Source organism: Pezoporus occidentalis, unplaced genomic scaffold (genome assembly GCF_034315485.1).
Source record: "Pezoporus occidentalis ecotype Australia unplaced genomic scaffold, CSIRO_AGI_Poc_V1 ctg2, whole genome shotgun sequence".
NCBI lineage: Eukaryota > Metazoa > Chordata > Aves > Psittaciformes > Psittacidae > Pezoporus > Pezoporus occidentalis.
The window spans coordinates 13,539,414-13,566,585 of record NW_026913855.1 but is presented as its reverse complement, the minus strand read 5'-3'; the positions used below and the strand labels follow the sequence as shown (position 1 = coordinate 13,566,585).

Sequence of the window (27,172 nt, the reverse complement as noted above, 5' to 3'; positions counted from 1 at the left end):
ATTAAGTAAATCATGTCAGCCTCCCAGAAATGAACCCATTTATAAATACCCTGGAGTCTTCTTATCTTGCATGCACCACTTGAACACTTGTTTAAGGTGCTGCCAGGGTGCCTGTCATAAGTAGGACAAGGTTGCCAGTGGAAACTTTGCAGCAAAAGCCTGCAGACAGGCTTGCTTATCTGCCTCTTCATCTCCAGCACCATATTCACCCTTAAGAAAACTATTTTAAAGGAAAACCACAATGCAATTTTGAAAGGGGCCTGCATTAAAGAAATCGAGTGAACTCGGAATCAATGATTTCATAAGCAACATAAAAGAAGATTTTTTTCACTTCTTATTGCTTTGAGAAAAGAAGCCTAATGTAAGGTTGTTCTCTGGCTTGGTTTGATAGGGGACAGGAGGAATCTCAAAGTTTTCCTTGAAACCCCTTAAGATTCCAAATGCAATCTGCATCTCTTCATGTTTTTCAGTGATTCTTTTAACAGAATTCCTTTTCCAGAAATCATACTAGTTAAAGGATTATTCCTTGTCCTTCACTACATTTACTTTCCTCATCTTTTACTGTTCTCACTGTAAATGAAAGTCATGGGTCTTTGTACCCCTCTTAAAGAAGATAAGTACATAAATTACCACCAAAAATATGCCCTGAGTAAGTCATGTCAGTTACACAATTAAGCATTTTCTCCTTCTCATGATGTGTTTTATTGAGGTATAAATCAGGACTACAAGGCAATCTTGCACAGACAGGAATTTTAGGGAGGGGGTGCAGATCCCCTGGGCTTGTCTGGAAAATGAGAAACACATTCATAGATGATACATCTCACTGTGTGCAAGATTCGCAGGAGCTACAGAGCACTCCGTCTAGACTGAGATTTAACTTTCTCATTTAAAACAACTGAAATAGGACTGTGCTGGATGCAATTGCATAAAAACTTTCTGTGTTGGATTAAGGAGGGTTTTGCAAAGCCCAGTTACACTGAAGAAATTGTGTGGGCAGAATGGAGTGTTGCCAAATCACAGGGAGTAAGCAGGAGCTGGAAGGTAGCAAGCGAATCCCTACGTTTAGCAAGACTGCGCTTACTTTCTTCTGTTAAGCAAAAACTTTCCCTTCTTTCCTGCTACTAAAGGCAGGCAGATAGATGCTTATGGCAGACTTTGCTTTCTTCCAGTCAGGACTTAGCTGCAGACCTTCCTCATTTCTCTCTAGGAAAGTATAAACTGAGGCCAAATAAGAAACCTAGGCTTGCTTGCATCTGGAGCGTGCCTGGGAAGACACAGCAGGATTCAGATGCAGTTTTTTTCTTGCACTTAGGAACTAACCAAAACCACCATGTACTTGGGCCTAAGTGCCCAGATGGAAGAGAGAAGGGAAGTCTCTGCTTTGCAGTGCTGCCCAGCAGAGGTGAAGTACACATAACCCACCAAACAGAGGAACCAGATCACTACATTCTCAATTAGTTAATGGAAAGGGGGCAATCACATTTGTCTCAGTGTCCTCCCATGCAGACGTCCCCTCCCACTAGATCCCCAAACTCTGTATTTGGGATTCACACACGGAAGCACTAGTCCTTGGCTATCTTGCTAGTGCTACAGTGCTTTATTTCTCCAGACAGCTCTGCACCCAAAGATCTAGGGCACTAGTATCCACCTCACCTAACAATGACAATTAGCGTAGGCTGTTCTCCCCACAGTCAGTAGAACTGTATTACACTGAATAAGCCCTGGAGACAGCTACCCCTCAACATCTCAGCTAGGCAGGATAAATTTCACCCTTCCTGAGAAATTAAATTTGTAGCTAACACTAGCACCTTCCAAACAATAGCCATCTAAGCTCTGCCCATGTATCTTTGTGCTTGGATGGCAATGGGGCAAAGGCAATGTTTTTTCCTCTGTGCACAACCCAACCTCTTTGGCAAAGCCACGCCTATGCCTGGATTCAGAGGAGCTGTGTAACCAAATTAAATTGTCCTCATTTTGAGGTACAAAGCACAGCTGAAACAAGCTGAAACAAGTCTGCAGGCTCAGATGGCCCCCAAGGAAGTTATATTTGAATCAAGTACCTCCCTCTTGACATGCAGAACCTTAAAGCACACAGCATTAATATTTTATCCTTATGAGCCTTCCAGCACTGCCAGCTCACATTACATTATTCTGGAGCACAAGACTAAGAAATACACATTGGTTTCTACAGTGCCCTTCCAGCACCTAGATTTTGCATGTATCTCAGGATCCTTTTATTTAGAGAAAGCTATACATTTCTTAGTCAGCCTTCCGTGCTTTATCTGCTTCTGCAGTTCAGGCAACAAAGTCAACCCACCTGGTTTGTGCAGGCGGCTGCAGCATCACATGCCCTTCCTGAGGATGTCCTTTCTCAATGTGTCATTGGGGATTTTCACTGCACACACCCCTGATGCTTTGCATTACAGTAGATTGAGCTGCTCTGTGACACTCATCCAGCAAATCATCCCACCCCTGACCTTCTGCACAAGATCCTTGGCTTCCAGCTGAACATGTACACCCTGCCTAATTGTTAGGGTTTCCAAACAATAGCTAATCACAGGCTCCCGTCAGCGACAGGTTCTGAATCAAGCTTCAGTAGTATCATCTGACCAAAGACTGGCAAGGGGGGAAGCCCCTTGCCAAGCCAGGAGGGAAACTGAGATTAGTAACTGCATTAAAACCCATGAAGATAAGGTGGGAGGGCTGGAAGAAGTCCACATAAGGAAGGTGAAAGCTGACAAGAGAGCACAGTACCTTTCAATCATTTATTTTGTTTTGAACTTTAAAGGTGCTGTAAAATGTATTTATACCCGATTCCTTAGTTTACAAGGAAAGCAAGTTGCCTTAAAGGTTTTAAAAGTGGCCTCAGCTGAGCAGCAGTTCTCCCAACCTGGATTTTGGGGATTACATCTCACCCCATGAATAATACTTTCATTCATGGGGGCCATAGCGTTCCATTTATAACCTCTACCTCAAGTTGACATAGATGGTTTATTTTCCTCTCCATTAAAAGACAGGAAGATGAAGGCCTGAAGTAGCAGCTGCATGAAATATACTAAATTACACAAATGTTGTGCACAGAGCTTCAGGTTATTAAAAAATATCACAGAGAAACTTGGGTTTAGTGTCCAGTGAAGCAGTAAGAAAAAGAGCACCTCGTAATGAATCCTGAAATAAGATATTAAGCGCTTCAATTTTTCATAAAAAAAACACTCCAAACTGGATTAGAAGTGAAGGCAGAAAATACACAAACTTGTAATATGGATAAAGGGCTTTGTATGCTTTCCATTTGTTTTCCATCTCCTGTACAAGTAGTTCATTGACACACATTGGCCATGGTTTACCTAAAGGAATCCTTGAAGATAGCCTGGCCTTGGGAGCAGCTCTTGCATTTGCTGTTCTTCAGTGCAGCAGAAAGGCTTCAGGGACAACTCGTAAGTGAGAAGCCCACTCCTTAACAATCCTCACACAACAGAGTAGCCTTAGGAGCTGCTGGCAGACAAATCAAAGAGTAGAAAAAAAGCCTAAGCCTGCTCTATTTTATTCCTGCATCCAACCCAGTAACTCCTAGAGTGCAGCCAGGTACAAGTTTTGAGCCAACTTAGTCCTCTCTCTTTTCCAAGTATGACAAAGGGCAAGTGAAGCACATCTCAAGCTCCAGCCTACTGGAGACTAATAAAAACCAGAGATACAGAGATTTAGCTGAAGTTTGGATTATGGGTTAATGCATCCTTAACCAAATTGAGAAGGCATCACAGAGTTACAAGGATGAGTGCAGAAGGGAGAGCCTGGGGATGACATGTTCATCAGCTGCTGAGTAACCCAGTATTTTAGGGCTGCGCTGCTCCAGCTACAGTGATTCCTCATACAATTCTTAATATTAACTTGCCCAATTAAATACAGCCTCTGGTAATTATGTTTCACTGTTGTGTAGGGTTACTACAGTATGTATGTGAATCACAAGAAGCAGCCGAAGTAAACTCTCTTTGCAGCAACATATAGCAATTTTTGGATGGCCATTTATACATAAACCCCTATTGCATGAACACCATTACTATTCTGTCCGGATCCAGAATAGCAAGCTAAATACAGATACAGAATGGGCTGGACTAGATCAGGGCTAACATTTAATGTTCGGAACCAATGTTTTCACAGACAGAAGCAGCTAGGGAGAAATCCCTTTTGCTCTTCTCAATTCTGATCTAACTGAAGCCATTACCACTGAATAGCACAAAGGGAAAATCAGAGCAAAGCAAAACCCCTTCCTTTCACAGTTTCTCTAACTTAATCCAAGCCAGAAATACTCGGGTTTTCATAAGAAAGATGAATCTATAACACATCTAGCAAACGAAAAACAGTAAGCCGAGCACAGCCCACCCTGGAAGCTGCAAATGTGTGAGCAGGCCCATGCAGGTTAATAGGGCCAGGCACAACACCTGCAGGCTAGGCTCAGACTCAGGGTAAACATTAGCCTTTCAAAACAAAAACAAATGAAAGGCTTTGGGTTGCTCCAAATGAACATAAATATTTTCCTCCAGGAATTGTTTTGTGAGTGTTTTTCTTCTTTTCAACTAACAAAGAGCAAGGTAGAAGTGAGGGAACTTTCTGAAAATACCTTAAGGCTTTATTTGCTTTAATCCTAAAGTGAGAGGATATATCATCTATTTAAGTCCTATGAATACACGCATTTCTTATCGGCTGCGTTAGAATGCCATTAAAGAACATGGATTCATTGGTCTGCCTTTCAAATTACAGTGGTTTTGCTCATAATGTCTGAATATCTTTTGGAAAACTATTTTTCACGAGCCTTATTTTATTTTATTCTTTTTCTCCCTTCTCTCATTCCTGACATTTCCTTACACTTATGATTATTTATTCAGCATGGCATTTTACTGTAAGAGAACAGCCAAGCCTTGTGCACATACATAGCGCAGATTTTCCACTTTGAGAGAGCTGGGGTTTTTAATTTATATATGGTACAAAAAAAAACCAACCTAAAGAGTGAGTAAGTTGAAGAGCGAATAAAAGCCCAGAAAAACTGGGAGGTATTATCTGTGTACAGCTTGTGGCGAGTCAAATCAAAGCTGTATCATCACCTGCAGCTTTTAAGAACTTTCGTAGTTGGCCCCAATCCCAGCATTACATCTTGAACCTCTCTCTGCTATTGAGCCTGAAAAAACATCTTGACTATATGCAGCTGGCCTGCTCAAGGGGACCGCAATGCCACCAGCAGTTGCACCCCAAGCCTGCTCAAGGGGAGGTAGGAAACACATAAGGCAGCTTGTCTCAGGCTCTCTGCTTGAGAGCTTAGAGACAGACTTGGCTCTGTAATTTTCCCCAGACACCCAGAACTGCTCCCAGACCCTGTTTGACTTTCTTCATGGTTGAGCCCAAAGCCATTTGCAACCAGCAGAAAGGCCTACTCTTTTCACAGGGTTGCAGAGCTTGCCTTGCTGTTACAAGCACACCACAGTTGTCTAGGCCATGCAAACAAAGATATGTTTCTCTCCATCATGCAAGCAAAGCACACTGGCAGTAACATGGGCTGTTCCTACCTGTCCACAGCTATGCAAACCTTAGCAACTACAGACACCTGGAAAAGAAACTGATGGCTGCTTCCCTCCCTGCTAATGAAGTATTTGAGCTACAGCCATTGTTTATTCAAGAACCTAAAAAGAGAAGTCTGTGGCTATTTTCTGCTTAACATCATTAGCTAAACAGAAATTGATTGCAGATGGAGAACAGCCATTGTGTTCTATTACCAATGATTTGTTTCCTGGCATTTAAGTGTGGATACAGGTTGGTGGATCTGTTCCCTTAGGCTGTAGATGCTGCAAGGTGTGGCCACATTCTATGTTTACAAGCTATTATCCCAGCTCATCCTTGGCTTTTTCAACTCCAGGCATGTCAGCAAGACTTAAAGGCTCCGTGTGAGGGAACACAAGAAGAGCTTGTTTTGTTTGCTGTCAGCCAAAGATTGCTGACATGCTTTAACTATCTCTTAATAGAAAAGCTATCTACCACAGCCAATTATTACTTGCTTTCAACAGAAGAACTCAGCAGCCTTGAACAGAGATGAGAAAAAAAGAAATCTAAATGGCTTTTCTATGGTTTAAGTTTTCAAGTGAAACACAAAAGATAGCCTCAACCCACAGCGTATAATTTAACTGGTTCTTGTTACTCCCCCTATGGTGTGCCAGACCAGACCCAAGAACTACCCACACCTGCAATAACCAGGATGCAAGCTTGAGCTCTGTCAGGCCCATTTTTCTGCATTAGTACCTAAACACATGCAAGATCCCACTCACAATTTTCATCTGGTGCCTATTAAATATGAGACCAAGCTAATTAAAACAAGCAGTGGGTGTTTTATCAAGCAAGTATCTTCAGAATTTTTTAGTGGCTCCCAGAGCATAGTTGGAAACAGTGCAAAATACCATTATACCACTGCTGAATATTGTCTCTGAAGCCTGTCTCTGGTTTCTTTGCTATCAGATTTCCCCATTCTCTGGCTTTGCCCCTTTGCTACTCAAAGAGTAGGTGCCCCAGCACCTTCACAAGCAAGAGACAGCACTGGTAGCGTATTTTAAGGACTTGGTTCTCAGCATTAACTATACAGTATATATACAGCTACTGCAGTAAGTCACTGGCAGATGTCTTTTACAGCGTGTTTTCACCATCTGACAAAGCTTTCTTACCCACCCTGACAGCTAGAGTACACAGGAACCTCTGTATTTGATACAAGTAACTGTCCGTGTAATCCAGCTGCCTTGCTAAGGTACAAATAAGGCAGCAGTCTCCCCAGAGGAGAAGCCTGTCCCTAGTCTCAATTGGTTACGCATCCGTTCAAGCCTTGAGCCTGAAAATTTATAGCCCTTCTAGTGGCTTCTAATCCATGCCTATCGCAGAGCCATCAAATACCTGCTGGTACCCAGATTACTGCTGGGACAGATAAACTCCACCAAAGCAGATTGATAGAGCCTTCTTCCAGACTCCCCACAGTCCACATCTCCAATTGCTACCCTTGTCATCCTTGCTCCCACAAAGTTATACCTTTGTAAAGCCCAGAGATGCCAAAAGCATACTTACCTATTTCTTTACCTTTTCCCCCCATTCTCTGAATGTTTTCAGGGAGTTTCTGAATCCAGTTGCAAAATGTTTTCTATAATGGCATACTTAGCAGCTATAGTAGTTAATGCCTGACAGAGATTGTAATCTTTCAAATGCAAACCTCAATATTCTTCTGACCTTCCCTAATATTATGGTACATTTCAGTATAACATCTGACTGATGACCAAATTCAACTCTGATTTGCAGCGGGTGATATGCAGCACATATTTTCCAGCAATTAAAATCTAATTCTCAATTAAATCCTCCAAATTTTTCTTTCACAAAGCTATCTTCTATCCAGTACAATGGTGAATAACGAGTGCTATAACAGGAATTCTTTCTCCTGCAAACCATTTTGTATTATTTCTCAATAATAAGCAGCATAAATAAATTGTTCTTTCTCACGACTAAAAAGTACATCTGATGTCACAATCTATACAATTTGGTACCTTTAATGAATGTGTTAACACTGCCTCCTGTGTGAGCCTGCACAATGGTATGACATTTATTAGCCTATTCAATTGCATTACAATCAACTTGCAGACTGGGAGTTCATGAAAGACGTTTTTTGCTCTTAAGCAGCAGGACTGCTGGCAGCATCGTGTGTGTTGTGTGCAACTGAGTGTGGTGTTTTGTGCACTATCATCTGTAAGACTTTATTTTAGATCATCCCCCACTCAAAAGTGACTAAACTCTTATGGGTAAGAACAGATCTTACAGTAGGTGATCGTGACTAAATCTTCAAGGTAGAGAATAAGTAAAGAATCAGCTGCAAATGCAGTTAAGATTAATGTATTAATCATCTGCTGGCATGGCACACTCTGAGAAAGAGGCAAATTAAAAGGTATTTGTGGATCATTATCTAGGATTGCCTTCTACTAAGAGCAGTGGCAAGACATCTGGGTTATCAGTGATTTTTGAAAGTCCTAATTCCGGTTCTAGAAAATAGAGGTTGTACCAAGAAATTGAGTCTTCCAACTTCATCTACACCGGAAATATGCTTTTCAGATTAGTTCTACAAGCATTTTTGGCTTTAGGAAACTTGGAAGAGCAAAAGCCTGGGGCTCTGTTATCTCTTTAGCCTAAATCCTCTTCCCATAAACTATCAGTGTAATAACTTCCATTTGCGTCAGTGACATGGCCTGGTGAGGGAAGGTAGTAAAGTTCTGCTGATTTTATCAGCTTAAGTGTGTGATCCGCAAAACTTGCTTCCCAGAAAATTAATCAACCAAATTAGGGTGCTGAAATCCCAGCTCTGCTTTTCTGACAGCAGCAGAATTTTGCCCAAAACACGTGTTCTCAGTGTTTTAAAAAGAAAAGTAGAGAATGAATCTGAGAACATCTCTTTTTTTCCATTAATTGTCCATTTGGAGACTGCTGTGCACTTCAGGTGTTTTGTAACCTGGCTTTACCTGCTACCAAGAAAAGCTTTTTCTTTGCATGCAGGGAAGAAGAGTTCACTTACAAAACATCTCTAAGCGTGATCAAAATCACATCTAACAACTGAGACAGATGCAGATATATGTTTTCAGAACCAGATGTCCTTCAGAGGGCCATTTGTAAGAAGAGATACAGGCTGTGTTACTATGGGGGAACCTCTCATGAAAAGAGCTTGGGTGCTCCTTCTAGCCAGTCTCGGTCAATTGCAAGTGACAGTGTCTGTGCAGGAAAGATGTGTTCCTACGCTTTGGACCATTGCTGGACCTCCTGCCTTGGCTTCAGAGCAAAAGAAGCTGCATCATCAAGGTTATTCCCAGCCCACATTCCAGCTGAGGAGCAGTGAGGGTGGGACAGAGAGTAAATTCAACATCTAATCCTACAGAAAACACAAACTGTCATGATAGGGCCTCTTGTTTGGAAATGCAAGTGTCTTATATCCCCAAGCCAAAAGAGCAGAAAACCTTCCTTACAGAAGCAGCAAGAAAGAAGGCAAAGAAGCCCTTTTTGCTCAGTCACAGCCAGGAGGAGAGATACTTCATAGTCTTGTAATGCCCTGAGAGAGCAAAAGTAGCTTCACACACAGATGTGGTTTAGTGGAATGAATGATGATGTGCATTTAATTTATATTTTGAATTACTGAAGGATGATGACTGGACAGGGTCATCAGCCATCAAGTTCAGATCCACGTCTGAAACAGATCCAAGCATTTCAGAGCACAGAGCCTGGGTTTTGCTTTGGGTCACTGGAGAGAAAATGGTCAGCTACACAATTTAGCTGTGGAACCATCTCCAGATTTGTTTAGATTCATAGCCTTGGCTTGGATACATTAGTGGTAACAATTGTGAGAGAAAGCGCAAAGGAGGGAAAAAGATAAAATAATGGCATAAACTCCAGTAGCTCCTGGAAAAAATACATTTGACCTTTATTATCTACTAACTTCTGACTCTTTTGCTTTTAAAATATTGTCCCTGGCAGAATGGAGTCTGAAGAGAAAATAGACTCTGGAAAAAGTGTGAGACTCTGGGGAGAAAGTTATTTACTGTCAGTTTCATAACCACCCCTGCGCCTCTAATGAAATTTCATTCGTCAGATTCAGTGCAACTTCGTGACAAGCCAAGCTTATTCTGCCTGCCTTTTAGCTTAGAAACATCCTTTTGCTCTTCTGCTCCCAAGCAGTGCCTTTATTTCATTTGAGAAAAAAAGAGTTGCAGCTTGTAATGAAAAAGCCGATCTCGAGCTTTCATGGACGCAATTTCTTATTTTAATATGAAAAAGGAGTTCAGATTATGAACTGGTGTTAACACCATGTCTAATAAAGCATGATCCTCACCAACGGTACTTCAAACAGAAATATATTCAGCTTTGGCAAAAAAATCCCAGCCCACAACTGGTTGTGATTTTATATGGACTCACCCCTGTCTGGGATGAGGCCACCTAACAGGAGTCTGGACTCAGCATCCTTCCAATGTAGGATGAAATCTGTAGTTATTAAAGGGGAGAATGGATCTTACTTCTTATTGATGTTTTTTTTGTATGTGAGGCCTGATTTGTGTACATAGCGTGCGTTCCATTCCAGTGGTGGGTAAAACAGCCAAGCTATTTTGACTTCTCCTGGTTAAGGTACTACCTTCAGCCCACTGACAGTTTTTGCATGTTTAGTTTGTAGGGTAGAGTTGTCAACAGAAACAGTCTCAGGTTTTTATTTCTTTTCATGGAAAAGGAGAATTAGAAAGAGTTAGCACAAACTGATAACACATCCCCCATTGTTCAGGAAGAAAAAAGACAGTGATTCATTTCAGACAGCCTGAATAGCTGGAGACAGAGCGCTGAAATACGGCAAGGAAATTGCCACCCTAAACAAGTTCCTTTGAGCAATTTGATGATCTTTTTTTTCTTTCTGCCTGAGTTATGAGTCCTTGGAATGCACATACCATTGATTTGCTTGATAATTTGCACAAACAGCTCTTCCTGAGGTCCTAAAGCCACTGTATATCCCATAGTGGAAATATTAACATGGTACAGAGAAACAGAGTCTGACTGTTTGTTAGAGTCAAGACTACCTAACCTTGGACACAAGCAGCTCCAGCTTCTCCCATGATCAAAAAGCATTACCTATCCTGCAACTAAAACACGTGTTGTCACACACACAACAGTGAATGTGAAGATATGTATACATAAAAAAGATATATGACCACCTGCCCCTTTGATGAAGCTTGAAACTTTTTTTTAAAACTACTCAAATTCGCATGGAAGAATCATTGCTGCGCTCCTGGCTGCACATCAGGTGGTGTGACCACCTGTATCACATGGAGTGCCTTCTTCCTGGCAGAAAAGTTGTTTGTGCAATGAGCTGTTTTCTCTTGGTAAAGAGGTTTGCTTGTTTTTCCCTCTAAAATATAAATATAACCATAAACATAAACAGACAAACACCATTAGATTGGATGAGATTGTGTGGGTGGTTTAGGTGTCTAATTGCCATGTTCTGCACAAAGCATGTGGTTTGCATCCCAAGAATCCACACCTCAGCCTGCAGACGCTGAACCTTGTTTTTTATTTGGGTCCAAACTGTTTTGTGCCTAATGCACATTAAATATGGGTCCTACAGCAGGATTGCTCATGACAACCATGCCAAAACCCATGCCCAAGAGGAGGCTATGAGGACTGTGCTGCTCTTTGACCAAGGCCCAAAGGCTGTATCTTATTTCTGGGACATCTTTGTTTGCCTGATTGGAAACAGGCACTTGATGATGGTCTCTCAAACTCCTAGGGAGCCACTTAGCCACCATGTTACATGTTATCCTGGAGGGGTCCTCCCACTGTCTTACTGGATGGACTCATTTCACTCTGCTCCCTCACCTAAACTGGGACAGATAATGCAGGACACAAGAGGGCAGATCAGTAGCCCAGAAAGATGGATGCTCACCTGGGATGTGGCAGCTGGCCATGAAGCTGCCTTCCAGCAAACATTCAGTTACATCAGATGCTCATCAGTAAGAGATGCAAACCGTAGGATACCTCTTCTTTCAGCCAATTTTTCATCTTTCCTAGGAAAGCGTGGACAGAATCCATTCGAACTTTTCCTCTAATACCTTGCCAGTCTCAGAGGCTAGGGGAGTGTCTCACTGTGACTGGCATTGCTCACAGCCTCCATCCTGGGGATTTACTTCCAGCATCCTCTCATCTCCATGTCTACCTCCTCCTACAGTACCACAGCTCTCAAATGGAGGGTCTGCTCTTACTTTTAGGGGAGCACGGTGGGCACTCTGATTTCTAGCAGTAGTGGAGAAAGTTCAGTGACTTGCACAGCTCAGCCTCCTGTGCTTCTAATTTGAATTTAATTTTAGAAAACTAGAGCTGAAAGAGACCTTATGAGATCATCTAATATAATGTTTTGCCCAGAGGCAGGGTCTGATATGCCCAGGCTAATCACAACATGTTTATCTAACATGTTCTGGAAAGCACAGAAGAAAGGAGAGCCCATAACTTCATTCAAATACCTACCTGTCTCAGTACTTTGTACTCCCAGAATTTATCTCCTTTTGTCTTATAGTCAACTAACTAATCTTTGCTTCAAATTAGTTTTCTTCCTCTCCCACCATGTTCGAAAGAAAATATTAACTTGGTCTAGAAAGTAGTTAGTAGACAATTTTACAAAACAAAAGGGAATTGCTAAAAAAAAAAAAAAAAGTAATCTCTTAATGCTATATCACTGTGTATGGGGCCTCCTTTTGGAGCATTGCTGTGGATGTGGCAGCTCCTTGTTTATTTTGAAAGGATAAGCTAAGCAATCACTCAATGACGGGTAGGAAAAGCCTGAGGCTGGAGATTAGCATGTAGCTTTCTAATTAGACCAGAATGAAAATAGATCTAAATCCACTGAGTACACAAAATAAGTTTGCATACTCAGTAATTGATAAATAATTATGGGTCCCTATAACAACAGTAAATGCCTGGTTGTTATTTTGTAACCTAAGGCAAATGAGTAGGGTATTTGTTTTACTTAAGCTGACAAAACTTGTGAAAGAGGCCACCACAATGACATTCCAGAGCACAGGAAAAGCTGTAATTTATCTGCTGGCTGGTGAAAAAAAAATATGTTTTCATTGTTATCCTACAGAATAGTTGAGGAATTGCACATCTTGCTGGAAGGATCCAAGGAACTAAACATTAGTTGAACAGTCTAATTCGGTCCTACCTCAATGCAGTATAAATAGTCATGTACACCAGTAGCAACAGAATGACCTCATCCCTGAGAAACCAATGGAAAAGTCTGACCCTCATTTCTTTACACAGAAGAAATCACATAAAAGCAATCATGCTGAGGTTTAAAATATTTCAGTACAGACACAAACTATGCAATAACCATGTCTTAACTGTCAGCCAAAAAGTACCTGAAAATCCATCCTAGTTATCTAGAGAGTGAATAGGAAACAACATGGGGACATTTTATATAATGGCTGATTGTTAAATGCTGACCTTTTTTTGTTGGGTTCTGATTTTAATGGTCAGAACTCAATTATGCAGGAAGAGAAGAGATTTTTCAGCTGCACAAATAGAAGTTATGCAAAGGCACTACCAAACCCACAAGTCTGGTTAACATATAGAAAAGTAGAGATCTGTAGTAACGCATATGTTGAAAGCATTACAGCAACCACACATATTCCCTTGTGTTTAGTTCTGAAAGTCAGCTACCAATGCAGCCTATGTAAATGTGCAACCAGACACTTCAGGGACCACTACAGTCTGGTAAACTTGTCAAACTAATTCTTAACTCAATCTACAAAATGTTTATCTGTATCTGTGTGCACCTGTGTGTGGGGTGTACATGCCTTGTCCTGAAGGAAATGAAAGCTGAAGGGATAACACTCTGTGCATGTACAAGCATATATTCACCATGTGCATGGCTGACCATTTATCTGAACTTAAGAAACTCACAACTCACGACTTCCAGGGAGCCAAGGCTGATAACTCATCCATAGTCTAGTCCAGTGAGATGAAATTATGAATTGCCTGCAAAGCCCTTGGTTTACATAAAGCAATACCTCCAAGAAAACCATCTCTTTGCAATGCAGAAACTTCCTTTGTAGCAGTTATGAAGCTGCAAGTTGATTTTGCATATTGAAAATGTTGGGCATTTGTTGGGGACTTTGCAAAAGGAGATGATCTATCTGCACAGAGGAGTACCCCTGCATACTTTATAAGCCAGCTTCTTTCTGTAGTTTTGGTATTTGGGATTAAACTCTGGCAACAGATGTAGTTTGCAGGCCTGGGAGATATTTTATTTATGGGCATTCTCAAAGCAAACTACTCAGATTTCCAAAGATTTGGAAGATTCTTATGTGTTTAAAAACACTTTATTGCATTTCTGTGGATGAGTTCCAGATATTACAGTGTCCTGCAAATCCTTCTAGCTACCTCCTTTATGGCAGCCTGGAGTTTAGACAAGGTCTTATTCACAACAGACAGGTCCTTTACAGCACTACCTGAGAGAGCAGGAACTGTTCTGCTGGGTAGTAGGACAGAGCCTTAATCTTATTTTGCTAATGTGAATTACTGAACTGCTTCAGCTGTAAGCAAAGCTATGATGAGCAACAAGCATGAAGTTTTCACCCAGATTCTAGTGGATGGTGTTTATAGCAACAGACACTCATAAAAAGATAGAGAAGTGAGAGGTGCTAGCAGCCCAAGTGCTCCCTGGAAGAGAGAGAAGTAGATCAAGAGTTTTCGTTTCTTTACATGTTTGTTGTTTTTTGGTTGGTTGGTTGGGTTGGTTTGTTTGTTTCTTAAAGAGGAAAACCCCCAATTATCATAGAGATTTTATTTTCTGTCATTTAAAAATTCAGGAAAATATGTTTAAATCTTAGAAGATAAAGTGAATAAAACACCTTCACATAACATCTGTACTCTTTTCATAACTAGAAATAGGGTAGTTCCTCAGACTTGCAAACCCCTAGTTTCACCTTCCTTTTGTGCATGAAAAAAAATGAGAGAAATCAGGTGGAAATACCCCAAAACACAAGCATGTTGTTTCTTTTCCCAGAAACTAAATAATGACCAGAAAAACAATTTCATGTAGAAAAGCATGGGTTGCTTTTCTGCTTGTCAACCTGCTGCAGTATCCTTGCCTGCAGTATACAGATCATTTTGAATACACAGAATGACAATTTGCCATTGTCTCAGTATCCTCAGGATACTGTGTTCATTTGATTTCATATACCAAAAACCTGATACACTGCAGTCACTAGCTAGGACCTATGTGAATGCTGTTTCCCATCCTGTCTTCCTGCATTTTCAGTATAAGGGGCCAACATTAGTAGGAAATACAATATTCCTACATATAGCATGGAGCAGAAGGAAAAGAGCAAATGAAAAAAGGTTCTTCAGTGACACAGGTAGTCCCTGCCAAACTAGCCTTGTATTCCTAGAAACGTGGAGCCATTTTGGAAGAAGTTTCAGAGGAACCACTGCATTTGCTTCTCCCTGTCATTTAGTTTAAGGAGCAGACATCCCCACCTACATTTCTCCCATGTTCCTGGGAAGTCTGCTCTCATAATTGAATAAGAACTGGTTGCAGGAAGTAGCTCCTGTGAGCACAGTGAGGCCCTTTGCAGACTTCAAAGACAGAGGGCTCAGGCTAGACCTCTTAAGCACTGACAAGGAACTAGCAGATGTTTGGCAAGCAAAAAGGTGGCATATAAAGATTCCTTGTACTCCGCAGTTTTGTGGGTATGGAGTCAAGACAGGATGCAAAACCTACTTAGGTACTTGCCATGGAGGATTAAAAAGTCAACATTTATTGTGGTGGCACCTTCAATATGAGCAGAAGCCAAAGCAAAGAGCAATCACTTGGATGAGAACCATTGTACTGCATGTCTCCATTTGTCCCCTCTGTCCTACTACTTATTGTCCTACTGTGCCCACCATGCAAGTTAAACCTGAGTCTAACCTTCCCAGCAGGCGAGGTGTAGTTCAGAAGACTAAAACTGTGGATTTCATCTTTTTGTGAAGAATTATGGTGAAGCATTTGTCACAACTGGAACTACACAGCAAACTTCCTCCAACTCCATTTGGTGCAGCTCTGTGTTGCAACCTATAGAACAGAAAAACCACATCCTTTCTGAATGCAAGCATAAGACCTAGAAACTCCGAGCGTGAAGTGTAATTTCACTCTATAAAACCAGAAAGACACATTTTATTTCTGCACCTAGCAAGGTAGCTAAGACTGCTGGTGCAGAGAGCAAGATACTGATACAGAAGTTACTGAATTGGTAATGGATTTAGGTGCTTTTTTTTGTTTCTATGTACAGCACAAATTAGTAGAAACAGAAAACAAATTAAGAGAGTAGTTTCCTTCTGCATCTTCACCTTCTGTGTGCATTCCATCAAATAAACAGGCTTTTCAGAAGTCCTAGGGAAAACTTACTGGCTACTTTGAGCTCTGGATGCTTGACTGCAATGAATCATCTTCTGTTCCTTACTGGACCAGGGAAGAGGCCACTTTGAATTTACAGGATAAAAAGTGGCAGAGGTCATGGCCGCCTAAGCAAGCAGGCTGTGACAGCTTCACAATGCATGAATTTTCACTTGGCTGAACCTTAGGGATCAGAAATTGGCATGGATTCTTCTACTACTATTACTCTGACTACCAAATCTCTCCTGTTCCCAGAATTCCTGGACCAATATTTTACCTGGAAATAGTTCAAACATATTTTGAAGAGGTGATGATTATTATTTTATGTGTTTTCTCCTCTGCATATCTGGTGTCTGCCAGAATAAATGCATTTGTGGACAGGAGAGATGCAGTTGTCCTTTGCTAAGCTTTGCTAAGCCAGGACATTCACATATCTTGGGCCTGATCCCACAGAAAATCAGGGACTGGCTTCAGAAGGCTCAGGGACTCACTTCTCAACCATCTATGCAATAGTGGGTATAATGCAATAGGACCTATAGGACACCACTGCCTTCCTGGAGTTACAGCTATATGTCAGCTGGGATACTGTAAGATAGACCTGTCCACAAACTCCATGGTCAGGAAACCCAGGCCCCTCCTGGTGGACCCACATTTACTTTTGGAAGCCTAGCCCTCAAACATTTATTTGCTGACCTACCACATACATAAAGGAAAAAAAATGTAGATGATGCATTAAATTTTCTTAAATGCAAGGGACTACACGATCAAATAAGTGTATTACATCTCTGCCATATATAGTTCTAGGTCAACATGCATTTAAACACTGGAAGTTGTTCTTTCAACCAAAATATAACCACAGTGTGGTCAATAAACGACTGACAGACTATAGTGTATGTAATTATTCCCTTAATTTCCTCTAATAAAGCAGACAGCTAAATGAACCAACTTCTTCTCCAGTACTCCTTTTCTCATGTCAGTTGCAGCTGTGGTTCAGAGATGGGTTCATATTAGCATCTCGACACTTTTTTTCTAACCTGGTTCAAAAGTGGCCTGGTTCTGGTTCAAAAAAAAAACTGGTTCAAAATCATCTGGTTCAAAAGTGGCACTCTGCAATCAATTCATTTTTGAAACCTTGAACAGGAATGGATCACAGAGTCATGAATAGCAAGGAAAAAAAAATAATGAAGAGATGACTTTTTAAATGAAACGAAGCCTTGATACGAGGAGAAAAAAAGACCCAAAGTAATCTGAAAATAAATCAGCCAACCTGAGAAATAGCACAAATTGTTTGTAAATAATAATGGACAGAGAAGGAAGCAAAGTTCATCCAGCTTGTATTAGCTATCTGGCTCTGAACTTTGGAATTTAATACTGTTAACAAGAGAGGTCCTTTATTAGAGAGGAGGTAGTTACTGCTTTGAAGGATGGACTCACTTTTAAATTTGAATGAAGTTAAATCTTCTCACACCCCAAAAGATTTTTCTGTATCTAACTACACCATTCATAGTAAGCACTTATATTGATCTGTATAAAGGCTTCTAAAGGTGGTAAGTCAGAAATATTACCTTACACATACAAATACAGCCGTCACTTACTTCAACACAAGCTTTTTCAGCTGGACTGGTTCCAAAAGGCAGTAGGCACTCATAAAACTGTGCAGCTTCTTAGTGCAGTAGAGGTTGCAGGTTCCCAGCACCACCAAGATCTTGAACAAATCAAAGACAGATGCAGTCATTAGGATGTATTCCTGGTTTAATTAAGTGGTTATATCATATGTATCTATAAAAATGGCATGCCTGATACACTTTAGATTCTCTGGGACACCTGCTTACACACAATGCATCTGAAGTCTAGAACTATGACTATGTAAACATGACTCACGAGTGTTTGGTTTTGTTTTCTAAAATGCAGAACAAACCCTGCAAGAGAAAACAACAAACACTAAAGCTGTCCATAGCTGCAGGTGTAAAAAGTCCTCTCTGCATCAGGTGTCTTTCCTTGTATTGCTGTGCAAAGAGAACATTGAAAGATGTAAAGGCACAATGCACTTTTTTATTTACCCAGGCATGTGGGTGAAGTGGTGATAAATAGCAAAAAGGGATATAAATTCTCAAGTTTTTAAGGAACTCTTTCATTTCTAAAGATTGAAATACTGAAATAACCACTGCCAACCTCAAAGAAGAGAATTGAGGTCAGCAAACAGAGCAGCCTCAAAGCCTGAGGGAAGGCGGCAAAGAGGAGCACTTGCTACTCACCATATGAATGGCAAGCAAAAAGAAAAGCAGGCCTGACCTTTCAGGGAGACCTGGAAACAGCTCCAACAGCACTGGTCATTAAAACAAAACATAACAAAACATATAAAAAGGCATTAAGAAAACCTCAATCCAATGGGAAGAGGAAGTGATTTAAGGGGATTAGCTCCTGAAAAACAAAGCCCCACTCTTCCTCAGTCTGCCCAGGAGTCCCAGAAATACTCTTCTACAGCATTGATGGAGCTGTGAAAATGAACAAATGTTGGCAGCTACTCAACAAATGATAGTAATGGGAGGTGACATCCCTGGACCTCAACCAGCTAGCACACAATTGTCTCATTTTCATGGTATGTCAATATAAATTTAGACTTTAGTGCTTTGCTTGTCTTGTGCTGTTATCTCCTTTCCAGAGCAGAACACAGAAGAACATTTATAACTTTACACTGACTTTGACCTGCAAACAAATGCCAACCCACAAAAACTAGTGCTGAATCATTTCTTCTCCCATCTGTGACCTTTTTACCCTCCTTCCCTTTCATGTCACTCCATTTCTTCATGAGTGACTCTCATGCATCTATATCACAGAGGCATTTGAGAAGATTCAGTGGAGTTGTACTTGTTGAGCTGCAGGGAAATCTTCTCAGCCAGGAGTCCTTCATGTTGGGCAACACACACAGTTCCCCTTTTCTGACAGTCCTTCAACAACAACCATAACAACAACTACAAAACCCACAATAACCTAGTAACCTGTTTCACAAAACTGAAATGACCTAAAATCTTGGGATGATACAAGCAGACATGGTGGCAAGGCCTTCACAGATACAAAATAGACATCATTTTTGCTTTGGCACTGGAAGACTGGGATCTGTCTCAGACCCTCTGTCTTGAGACCTAACAGATGATAACGTGGAGTCACAGCTACACTTCAGCCAGCTTTGCTACAACTGGGATTACACCCCCTGAATTCTTTACAGAATTCTTTACTCTTCTGCTCTGCAAACCTAACTCATCTGGAAGTACTGCTACTGAGACCAGACAATTTAAGAGCGCTGATGCTTTTTTTCTTTAAGCTGGCATTAAGAGTCTGATGTCTTGCTGTACCAAGGCAAAAATTATCAATCCCTTGAGCTTCAAAATTATTCAGCGATTTGATCTTTAAAATGGGAGGGAGTTTATGGACTCGAAACAGGGCTGAAGTTGCAGTCCTTGAAGTTGGTTAGTTGGTTGTGTGACTTCAGAAGACTCTGAATTTGAATCTAAGACTCAACAGAAAGCAGCTGCAGAGATGGACGAGGGAAGAGTTATCAAAATGAAAGCAGGAAATACAAGTTTCAAGTAATTGCATGGGGACTTTTGGAGAAGAGGTACTGGTATGTCTGCTAGATTAGATCTGAATTAGTCTGAGTTTACCATGGAAGATGTACCTCTAATACCACCCACCTCTACTCAATTTGGAAATACCAGAAAAATTCCCTCCACCTGTGGTTATTTTGGCACTTCTGGGTTCCAAAGATCAGTATAGAGAGATGAGTAAAAATCAGGGAAAAGCCTGAACCAGAGCTCCATACAATATCCATAAATCTGAGAATTCATTGCATCTGGTGCAAGCTTTGTGGATAACTTCAGTGGAAGATAGGCACAGGAGAAAAGAACTATGGTGGTTTCTCAAAATCTTAAAAACCATAACTTTTCCAGAACACAGTTTTATAGCACAAGTGGACAGAGACTCATCAAGGATCTAGCTCAGTAAAGTGCACACATACAAATGAATAAGAAGGGATTGACCATGTACATAAAGTTAAGCACACATCCAATCACTCTGCTGAACACAAACCACAGCGGTCATTTCCCATTTGGAAACCCTTGTCAGGGAAAGAGATGGGAAGAAGGAGAGTTGTTTTGCATGATATTTTTAGATAGATTCTTAATGGAATATTTGTTAAGCTTTCTTCCACCCCAGCTGCCCCCCTGCCTGCTGTCTGGGTTTGTGTGTTTTTTAATGGTTAGCAATGCATCACAGTACGGCTGCTGTTTAAATATTTGCCTGAAAAAAAATGTAGTCTGTGCTTAAGAAAAGTGGTTTGGCACAAACCAGACATTTTCAAACATCCATTTACCAGATGGATCACTTTGTCCAATTAAAAAGGGGAAAAGAAAAAGATGGTGGAGGAGCTGAAAATCGAGCGGAATGTTCCTAAGCACACTGCACTGTTTACTATGTGCATGTCTCCTGGCATCTTGTGAGAAGCTATCAATAAGTTCTTCAAAACTGTTCTTTTCCTTTAAAGATGTCTGCATTTTTCACTCTACTAAAAAGGCAGTAAATATACTCTACAATAGCCTGATGGAAAAATGTGCTGAAGTATTTCTATAAATCAAATGTAGCAGTTTGGCATTAGCTGTGAGGCAGTAAATTTAGTAAATTAGGACCAGATGATTTTAAAATAGAATCTTACATAACTTTCTAGCGTGATATATATACTTTTTTAATTTAACACAAGTTTGTCTGTCTTCATGAAGTTATCTTGGCTGCTACCAGAATGTGGTTCCATCTTTAAGAAATGTATTTTTTTGTTATTTATCAAGTGCAGAATGTTTTAAATATCAAAGTAAGGAGGGGAACAGATTTCTCAAAAGACAAAAAAGGGTTAGGGTACTGATCCACATAAGGTGTGGGGTGCTTTGCATCCCTAATGCCCCTGGCTATTTCTCTCTGTTTTGATTAATAATACTCTATTCCTCTATCCACCTTCCTTTTCTTGCCCTCTTTCCCTTTTCCCACAGATTTGAAGCATCCTTCCATTCCTCCCCACAGCGGTTACACTTCCTACAAATGCAACTTGGTCCAACAGTGTTTCTTTCACCTGTGTGCTTAGATCAGCATTTGGGATCTTGCATTTGTTGTGTTTTCCCACTTTTAATCTCTGCATTAGAAGATCCATCTCTGAGAAATAAGGAAAATGAAATGGTAAGACCAGTCTAAGGAGCCTATTCCACCAGCTGTAGTTGAAACCTCTGACCCTATCTGCACATATATACCCGAAACCCGCTCTCCCAGCACATCTTTGACTTTCATGTTTCTGAGCCACTAGCCAATCATGTCAGACCACAGCTTATGTTCTGGAGAGAGCAGACTGCATATGTACAGCCTTCAGGGTCTTCTCCTTGGGCAGTCATTGTCACCATGGTCTTTCACTGGAGGCAACAGCTCCTGGAATAGTTACTGTGGACCCATCCCATGGCAGCTGTGCTCAGGAGGGCATGCTACAGTGCCTTATTTCTGAAAGCACAATCAAGGTCCCTTTACAGTGTTTAGTTACTGTTTGGAGAGCCAAGGACAACACACTCTATCTCAAAACTTTGGAGTTACAGGGGAGCCCCTCCAGTACCCTGACACTCACAGGGATTTTTAGCAGTGGTTTCCAGGACCTTAAGGCATAAAAAATGAGCTAGGCCACTCCTTAAAAGCCATGAATACACATGGAGACAGATCTTTACAGCTCCCAGACAGGGCTGAACTCTGTGGAGGTGAAGAGTCAGAGCCTTGTGTCAACCTTTATGACTCAAGAACCCATCAGACTTCGGAAGCAAACACCATGACTCAACTGGGATGTGAGGATAAAGGCAGGCAGAGAAAAGAATGTAGGCGTTGAAGGAGAGACCAGCAAATGGCTGTGTATAGCCCTGCTTTCATGCGATCCCAAGACTGGTGCTTATATCAGCTCTGCAAGTGTAAGTATCCAGAAGCAAGCAGAACAATAACTGTGGTGGATACTCCTGAGAGCCAACTTATCTGCAAGCGCTGCCTCCCTCCGCAGAGACACTCTACTATGAGGAGCCAATTAAGTCAAAGCCAAGGCCTGGGATGCTACACAGTGTGGGCCAAATCCTGGTCTCAGTGAAGTTGAGAGAAGCTTTGCCAATGGGAACACGCTCTGTCCTTTTCACCCCATCTTTGGCTACCCTCTTGCTGGAAGCATTCAGAGTTTGCATATGATAGCAATGAAAAAGAGAGAGAACAGAGCAATGGAAAAGAGAGAGAACAGAGTTCCCACGTTCCTTCTCTTCTAGTATTGTTTTCTGAGAGTCCTGCAACAGGCAGTAATGCAATGATCTTTTCTTTAAATGACATCGGACTGAAATGCCTGTTAAAAATAACAGAAGAGGAGGAGGGGTTTGGAAATCAGTCATTTTGCTTTAAAGAATGATTCAGGGAGTAGATCATAAACAGATTTAGATGGCAGCAAAGATAACCATTTTCGGCAGTTTTGTGGAGATGCAAATTTACACTGAGTATGAGATGAGAGTCTAAACACCAACACCCAAAGAAGAGAAAAATAAGTCAGACAGTGTGAGACATTTCATGTTCTATTCCCTGTTGTTATGGATCAACTGACCTCCACAGATCTGCTTGAGGTGGAAGAGAGAAAAGATGATCACCTTCTCATTGTATATCCTCCCTCCAAACATCTCCAAAAGAAGCAAATTTCCCTGAAATTCCTCAAGCCTCAGAACACCTCTCAGGCTAAGACTGTATGGGAAGCTTGGTGGTAAAGGCAAAAGAGAATTTCCCCCTTGGATTTATTTTTTTCCTTTTTTTTTCTTTAAATCCCTAATGTGAGTTTTATTAAATTTTCCTCTTTGCTTCCCCTCCTGGGGGAAGTATTTTCCCACTGGAAAATACTGGTTGCTGGCTAGTGGACAACAACCAAGCAGCATGCTGGCCCTACCAGGGAGAAATGCTCTTCATGCTATGAAAGGGTTGCTGGGAAGAGATGGGGAGAGGGAAAATGTGAGGATATAAAATATAACCAAAGCAGATCACCTTTGCTGAAAGAAGTGTGGGAGATATGCAACAAAAGGTTCCTAAAACCAGACAGAAGAAAAATATCAGGCTTTGAAAGCAAAATGGATACAGCTGGCTACTCTAGTGACAGGACGATTCCTTGGATGATATGTAAAACTAATGGACAATTAATAGTCAGGAAAGATTGTATTTCAGGGTCAGTTTTGAGTTTTTCCCAAGTTAAAGCACTGTGTATTTTCAAAACAGGGGGAAGAGGAGAGTAGACAATGGTTTCTTTGGCTCTTGCTCCCTGAGGTGGGGCAAAATGGTCTGCATGGGATTTATGGGACTGCAAGGATTTTGATGAAGTCTTTTAGATCTATCTAATAAATGTGTAAGTACTTCAACACCCCCCCCCCCCCTTTATATGCCATGTTGTAACTCCATACTTCTGCACAACCTCCTTCCACACAAACTCAGAGGAAAGTGCTGGCATATGTGTTTGGAATTGGGGCTGTCCACCCTGTCAACTGCAGGACTAAGAAGGCAGGATAGGAAGGAGAGGCAGGCAGGAAGAGCAGGCAGGAGCAGGCCACTAGAGACTGGAAAGAACAGAGCCATTTGCTACAAAGCTTCTGGGGATGGGAATTGCTGCATATTACTCTGTGTGTGCATGCACGGAGGGGAGAGACATCACATCTGCTGAGAAAAGCTTACTGATATTAGGCTACAAAATCTTATCTTTCTAGACATCAAGCAGGGTATCACAGGAAGATGAACCTTTTTATTCCAGACCACTGTTTCCTACTTAATTGTCCAAATTCACACTCCGCTTTCACGAAGGAACTCCTTTGCAGGTGGTTATGTGTTGAGTCAGGACTTCATTCCCACAAATGTAGTATGCCGGATGCGTGCTCAAAAGAGCCTGCGGGGTTTCTAATCTGGGAACATAGTGCTGTGATGGGCTGATTGGCTTTCATAAAAAAATTAACAAAAAAAAAAAAAGAAAAGAAATACCTTATTCAACCCACTCCTACTTCAATGACTTTAATATCTGTTGGAATAATGTAACATGATCCACACAGATAAAATCTCAGGTACAGAATTTAGCCCAAACTGGGGAAAATTAAAGTAGAAAGTTCAGGTAAAGATCTGAGCATTTGGATTCCAGCCCTGTGACTTCTTACTTCAGTCATAGTGACTGCATGAAAAGCTTGACATGCCTAAGCTTTGTGCCCAAGTTTCTTGTCTGAGGCAATTCCGGTTCCAATTCTGGATTCCTTTCAACTTAAACGAGCTGTGATGTCTAAACATACATTTCCTCTTGAGCAACCTCTCTGTATTACATTTATCACATTTCATCCACACAGTTGTGAAGCAGAGAGAACAGAAGCCTTTTGCAGTCTCCATAGCTGCTCTATTTCTCAGCTTTTTTTAACAAAAACAAAAAAACACTCTTTGGCATCAGTAGGTTGAGTGGCATGCATGCTACACGTCTGGAAGCAAGCCTGTATTTTTTAACCCATGTATTAAAAATATTCAGTGGCAGAGGGGAAAATAAAGGAGTGTATTCTGTCAGCGCCACTGCTGAGACTGGTTTGTTTGTTTGGGAAATGAATAAGCCTTTGACAGTATCTCTGGAAGGAATAGGCCAGTTTGTGCTCCATCCTGACATTCTTTTCTCTCTCCAGTCTTCCTGCATACCTTACATTCTTCTTACCCTCCCAACACCACCAGTTTGTGGGCAGGCAAGGACTGGGGATCCAGTCTGCCACAGTCCTGCACCCGTCTTGAAGCCACCAGCTTCTGACATCTCACTGAGGCACCAATGTTACCACACCAGTGCACACAACAAGGTTTGCAGAGCTCTTACTTGCAAAGTGTGTATGGCAGCTCAGCTACAATTGCTGCTGTCTTGCACAAATTCCTTCCAGCACTGCTGAGAACATGAAGTCCCATGGACCTGCGTGCTCTACAACAGCCAGATGGCTGGGGAGCTGCTGTGCTGCATGGACCTGGAAAAGCAATTCTTTTCCATCCTCATCTGCAGTTAGTACTCAGCATTGGAACAGAGATAAATTTACTTCATTTTGATTTCACATTCTTTCTTTTATCCAGAGTGAGATGTGGCCCTCATACTGTTTAATAGTGAATCCACTGTTTCCCCTTCCTATGCTCATTTTCCCCAGGTAACCACCTGCTTTTCATAACAAACTAAAGTTGCACTAGTATTTATTTTCCTTTTTCCTTCCTTTTTTTTAAACTGACCAGACTTCTCAGTTTTTATTCACCAAGTCAGGCTGGTGCCTTAGTGATAGCCAGTCCCAGAATATGTGAAATCCAACTGCCTTCCATGATTTCTCAAACTAACAAAGGCTGGATTCACTTTCAAAACCTTTTGGGGGGGAGGACACCAGTATGTTTCTTTCTGGCTGGCATTTGAAGCAAAACAGAGAGGATAGAGGGAGCTGTATTTATTCTTTTTTTCTGAAGGAGGGTCACTAAACAGGGCCTTGATGGTTGACTTGCAAAGTTAAATGAGCGATTCCTGAAGAAACACTGCATAAAATGCCCTTCTTTAGAATGCGAACAGCTTTTGTACTTTATTGTGAAAGGAGGTGGGATGCCTGTAAGATTAGTTCATATGTATTAAAGGAAATGTTGAATTATAGAGCAAGGCAAGTGAACTAGTCCTGTAGTTAAAAAGCATCTTAGGTAGAATAGCAAAGGACCATCAATGTAAAAAAGATACTTCTATTAACAATTTTTGTCCTCACAGTTTGAACCTTGCATTTAAACCTAAGCACTACAGCTATTGCTACCTACCCTCTGTCTGCCGGGACAGACTTCTGTTACTGTTAAATGGAATAGCCCACTTGCTTGAAAAGATTTCCATCACTGGTCAAAGAAAAACAGAGCAGACTTTGTTTTGGTTTGCTGAAATGCAAAATATTCCCTTCTTTGGGTGAGAATGAAATCTTTTCCTCATTATCTCCTAGTGAGGTGGGACAGGCGCCTTTCTGTGCAGACAGAGACAGAAGCCTGCCCACGTCAGTGGTGAATTTTTGTTAAGGTTCCTTTCAGGAAACAGCAGCATTTCAACTTTTTTAACAGATTTGTCCAAGCAAGCAAATTCCACCACTCTGACTGTGTATAAAACTGTTTTATACTGAAGAAATTTTATCCAGTGCATGCTGGCTGAACCAGTCCAGGTAGTGTAGCGTTGGCAGGACCAAGGCTAATTACGACTCCTCTGATCATAAAGAGCAGTGCCACTGTAACTAAATTAATTTTAATCCTAATCCCTGGGGCAAGTATCACAGAAAGAAGTGATGCAGATGCCACACAACATAACCAAAGGATAGTTAGGGCTTTGTGCAGGAGGGAAAAAAGAGATCTCCGTGTTTCCCAAACACAGAGCTCATAGACCCTTCCTGAAAAGACTCTCTCAGCTGTGAGGGAGACACTGCTGTGTCTCTCTTTTCTCAGGTTGTGTCATGGGGAAACAGGAACAAGGGATTTTTGTTTGAGTAACCTTTCAGAGCTGGGTATCTGTCTCATGTTCTTCTCCTATCAGTTGTCACAGGGTGATAGCTGGCTGATTTGCTTCAATAGGTATTCCCTTCCCAGCCCAGCTGACAGCTCTGTTCCACATTGTGTGCTGAGGGCTGTGGCTGGTGAGCTGCTGACAAGCAGTCCCTTTGGCTGCCTTACCATTTCACCTGCTGCAATCCTCCAGATACCCCCAAAACCCCAACTGGCAATCAGGAGGGCATCAGGAAGACACAGACCAGTGGTGCAGGTAGAAACAATTCAAGCTCACCAGGATGGTGCGGGGGAGTGTGAGACAAGCAGTAGGCTGTCCAAATGAGCAGGGAGTAATATTAATTGCTTTTGGCAAAAGCAAAGAAACAAACAAAAGCCATGGATGCAGGCACAAGACAAAGTCACAGAACCCATTTGCTACTCTGCTAGAATTGTAGCAGCATAAAATATGAGGCAGTGAATCAAGCCATTGCTGTGCTGTGAAGCAAAAAGACACATTACATGAATTACCCTCCTGAGAACTTCAATAGGACCCTGCAGTTATAAATCCTGGCAACATAGCTCAAGTTGCCTCTACAACACAGACTTCAGTAGTGCCAGGTCGTGGCTTCCTCATAAGCATGTTCC

General features: G+C 41.4%; 1 protein-coding gene across 2 annotated transcripts in view; it reads left to right on the top strand.

The window, feature by feature from the left end:
* NEDD9 (neural precursor cell expressed, developmentally down-regulated 9) overlaps positions 1–27,172 on the top strand; it is a 95,811-nt gene that overhangs the window by 27,791 nt on the left and 40,848 nt on the right. The gene's annotated exons all lie outside the window — the stretch shown is intronic.